Here is a 4,850-nt window from a genome sequence, read left to right on the forward strand (position 1 = left end):
GCTTCCACAGTCATGCACCACTCTTCACTGAATCCCCACCCAAGGTCTGTGCCTGCACTCAAGGTTCGCGTCTATGTCCACGCCTGCGAGTGTGCTCAACGTCCACTCCTGCACTCAATGTCTGTGTTCAAAGTCTGGTTCTTTAGCCTCTTGGGGTCTTAAGTCTTGCTGCTCTCAGGAGCAGGACCTGGTGATCCCAGGTAGCTGCCAAGAACTTAATGAATTCCCCAAACTTGCTCTAACTCTTGTGTGCTGACTTTGGCACTGTAGGTGGTGTGGGGGGGAGGGTGTTGCTCAGCTCTCATTTTAGTGAGAGCTATTTAACCCCTTATAGCATGGAAATGCCCCAATTCCCTGTACCTTCAATGTTGCAACCTGTTATGTGGTCCCTTCATTCATCTGGATTTGTTTTTGTGTCCTCTTAAGGAGTCCTATCTGTGTGAGTTAGGAGAGGTAAAGAAAGAAATAGCTGCTTCTACTCTGCCGCCATTTTAACCTTGATGTCAATTATTAACTTTAGCAAAGTTGCAGGATATAAAATAAACCCACATAAATCATTAACATTTTTATATATTTCCAACAAAACTCAGCTGCAAGTGTTAGAGAAACACCATTTAAAATCATTCTAGACAATATAAAATATTTGGGAATCTATTTGCCAAGACAAACTCAGGAAGTATCTGAACACAACTACAAAACACCTTTTACACAAATAAAACTAGATCTAAACAGTTGGAAAAACATTAATTGTTCATAGGTAGGATGAGCTAATAAAACAAAAATGACCAAACTACCTAAATTAATTTACTTATTCAGTGCCATACCTATCAAACTAGCAAAAAAAATCTTTTCATAGAATTAGAAAAAAAAATAACAAAATTTATCTGGAGGAACAAAAGATCAAGCACATCATGGGAACTAATGGATAAAAAATTGCAAGATGGTGACCTAGCAATGCCAGATCTTAAACTGTGCTATAAAGTAGTGGTCATTAAAACAATATGGTACTGGCTAAGAGCTAGAAGGGTGGATCAATAGACTAGACTAGGAGTAAATGACCTCAGCAAGCTAGTGTTCTATAAAGCCAAAAAATCCCAGCTTTTGGAACATGAACAGTTTTTGACAAAAACTACTGGGAAAATTGGAAAACAGTATGGAAAAATTAGGTTTAGGTGTAGATCTCACACCCTATTCTGAGATAAATGCAACATAGGCAAATAACTTAAATATAATGAGGGAAATTATAAGGAAATTAGGGGAACATAGAATTGTATACCTGTCACATCTACTGAAAAGGTAAATAATTGGGGGCAGCTAGGTAACTCAGTGGATTGAGAGTCAGGCCTAGAGATGGGAGGTCCTAGGTTCATGTCCAACCTCAGACACTTCCCAGCTGTATGACCCTGGGCAAGTCACTTGACCCCCATTGCCCACTCTTCCGCCTAGGAACCAATACACAGAAGTTAAGGGTTAAAAAAAAAAAACACAACAGAAAAAAAAGAAAAGGTAAATAATTAAGACCAAGCAAGAGATAGAGAACATTACAAGATGTAAAATAAATAATCTTGATTAAAGTAAAAAAGTTTTGTACAAACAAAACCAGTGTACCCAAAAGTAGAAGGGAAGCAACAAACTGGGAAGTATTTTTTACGACAACATTCTCTAATAAAGGTTTAATTTCTCAAATATATAAGGATCTAAGTCAAATGTACAAGCAATCAAGCCATTCCCCAATTGACAAATGGATAAGGGACATGAATTAACAATTTTGAGATAAAGAAATCAAAACTATCAATAAGCACATGAAAAAGTGTTCTAAATCTCTCATAGTTAGAGAAATAAGAATCAAAACAACTCTGAGGTACCATCTCAAACCTATCAGATTGGCTAACATGACAGGGGAAAAAAAGTAATAACTGTTAGAGGGGATGTGGCAAAATTGGGATACTAATTCCTTGCTGCTTTTGGAGTTTTGAATTGATCCAACCATTCTGTAAGGCAATTTGGAATTATGCCCAAAAGGTTTTAAAAGAATGCCCAGCTTTTTTCAGCTTCTGCCTGCCTTTGTCAGCATCCCGCCCCTGCCTTCCCTCACCACCAGGGAGGTGGTACTGCCCAAAAATGAGCAGATGGCCTGACCCCAGCGCCCGAACCAGTTTTGGTAAGAAATACGTCCAACAGACCAAGGGTCTCAACCTGGTTTGCAGCAGAGTGACATCTCCTGCTGCCCCACTCTTCCGGCCCCAATGTGGTCCCTCCTCACATTTTCCCACCTCCCCCAGCTCCCTCCACCTCATGAGCACACGTGAGACTCAGCTTCCGTTTCTTCCCTCCCGCCCCCGGAAGTGTGCCCGCAACTCCTTTTCCTGAAGCAGGCACGCCCTTGACCCCCAGGCTCCTTTAGGCTTGGCGTGCCCCCTGCTCACCTTGGTGCTCTCTGCTGAACACGTGAGTGTGCCCCAGGCCCACCCTCTCCCCCTCCCCCCATTTTAAACATCACCAGTTTAAAAGATTTCAGGATATCGCAGACTACGATTCCTTAATTCTCCAAATAGAGGAGAGAGAGGACTGTCAGTCCATAAACATTGCTCTGTGCCAGATCTGGGGCTAAGCGCTGGCTACAGCCCCTGCCTTCTAGGAATTACAATCTAATGGGGGGGGGGGCGGCAGTGTGCAAACTGATGTACAAACAAGCAATTTTCCGATAAATGGGAATCTACAGCGAAGACACTAGTACTGGGGAGTTCAGGAAAAGCTTCCTGTAGAAGATGAGATTTTGGATGACACTTGAAGCCGGGAGGCAAGGATGAGGAGGAAGAGTATTCCAGTCATGGGAGACAGCCAGAAAAAAGTACCCAGAGTAGGGAGATGGAGCATCTTGTGTGGGAGGAGTGAGAAGGAACCATTGTCACCAGATCACATAATAAGTAGGGAAGGTGTAAGGTGTATTAAGATTGGAATGGGTTGGGGCACCTGGGTAACTCAGTAAATTGAGAGCCAGGACTAGAGACAGCTGGTTCTGGGTTCAAATCTGTCCTCAGACATTTACTAGCTGTGTGAACCTAGGCAAGCCACTTAACCCTCATTGCCTAGCCCTTAGGGCTCTTCTGCCTTAGAACTATTCACAGTATTGATTCTAAGACTGAAAGTTAGGATTTTTAAAAAATAAATTAATTAAAATAAGATTGGAAGAGAGTGGCAGGGTAGATTGTGAAGAGCTTGTACTCTCCCATTTATACCAGAAATAAATAACAAAACTGGAAATCATAGACGAAAAAGCTGGAAGACAGTCAATAAGCCTTTATTAAGCACCTGCTATGTGCTAGGTACTGTGGTAAGCTCCACGGATATAGAGAAAGGCAAAAGAACATCTACATCTATAGATGGTATTAACCCCTGACCTCTAGAAACTGTCTAATGGGGAAGACAACACAAATAACTATATATAAACAAGATAAATACAGGATAAATTAGAGATAACAAATAGAAAGGGAATTTGAGAACATCTAGTCTAAACAGGTCTAGAAGTGGGGGTCCTCTACAGAAAAAAAAGTCATAAAAACAAAAATTCCCTTTCTTAATCTTTGGAGACCTAATTGATAGAGGTACCCAGTTAACTTTCTCCTCTTTTTTCAGCCTCATCTTCACCCCATTTAGGGTTTTCTTGGCAGAGTGGTTTGCCATTTTCCTTCTCCAGCTTGTTTTACAGCTGAGGAAACTGAGGCAAACACAGTTTAAATGACATGCTCAAGGTGTCACAGCTAGTAAGTGTCTGAGGCTGGATTTGGGCTCAACACTTCCTGGTTCCAGACCTAGCCCTCTATCCACTGCACCACCTAGCTGCCCCTCAAAATAATATAGGTACCCACTTACAAATTATACCCTTGGTACAAAAGAGCCCCTTTATGAAAAGAAGAGCTCTGTTGCAGCTCTATTTTCAGAAGATGAAAGAGGAATTTGACAAGATTGGAATGAGGCAAACTAGAGGTTATTCTCATGGTTCATGAGCACCCGTTACCCTATGTGTTACTCCTGCAGCTGGGCACAAGTTTTTTCCAACTACCTGGTGATGAACTTAATCCAGGAGAAGATGAAGTAGAAATACTCAAATGTTTAATGATAGAGATAGTGTGGTGCCAAGATGGAGTTCTACAAGATTGGGTCATCGATGACTGCATTGGTAATTGATGGAGATGAAATTTTGAACCCCCACAGTACTCAGCACATGTTACAAAGCCAAAAGAGAACAAAAAGAAACTCTTTTTGGTTCACCTTCATGGAAAAGCCTTGCTTGAGGTCCCCCAAAATTACAAACTAGTTGCTGCGCCATTGTTTGAATTATATGACAATGCACCAGGATATGGACCTATCATTTCCAGACTTTTGATCAAGTTCCACTTTATTTGTATCTGAATTCCTGAATAACGGAGGAGTAAAATAAGCCATGTCTGTGAGCACAGCTATACATTGTAGAAGAATAATAAACAAGACAGAAAGTTTCTTTTTGTTTTCCTCCCTTTTGCCTCAGTTTTGTTCCCCCAAATTTCCTTATACTTTATATTGTTTACATATTAAAGTGAATCTGAAGAACTATTCTAGATAGTGGTACAAATAAATGTGATAATGTCTATTTCACTTTTGTTTATACTCATACTTTTTGTATAACATTAAACAAAGTGGACCTAAAAAAAAAGAATCTATGCCCTTTGATCCAGCAATTGCACTATTAGGTTTGTACCCCCAAAGAGGTAAAAAATGTTTATACAAAAATATTAATAGCTATGCTGTTTGTGGTGGCAAAAATTGGAAAATGAGCGGTTTGTCCCTCCATGAAATGAGTAGAACTAGGA

The 4,850-nt window shown here is 40.6% G+C and overlaps 1 pseudogene; it reads left to right on the forward strand.

Moving 5' to 3' along the window:
- Positions 1-12: 12 nt before the first annotated feature.
- Positions 13-4,413, forward strand: LOC123250165 (annotated as a pseudogene).
- Positions 4,414-4,850: the final 437 nt, after the last annotated feature.

This window comes from Gracilinanus agilis, chromosome 5 (genome assembly GCF_016433145.1).
Source record: "Gracilinanus agilis isolate LMUSP501 chromosome 5, AgileGrace, whole genome shotgun sequence".
NCBI classification, from domain to species: Eukaryota; Metazoa; Chordata; class Mammalia; order Didelphimorphia; family Didelphidae; genus Gracilinanus; species Gracilinanus agilis.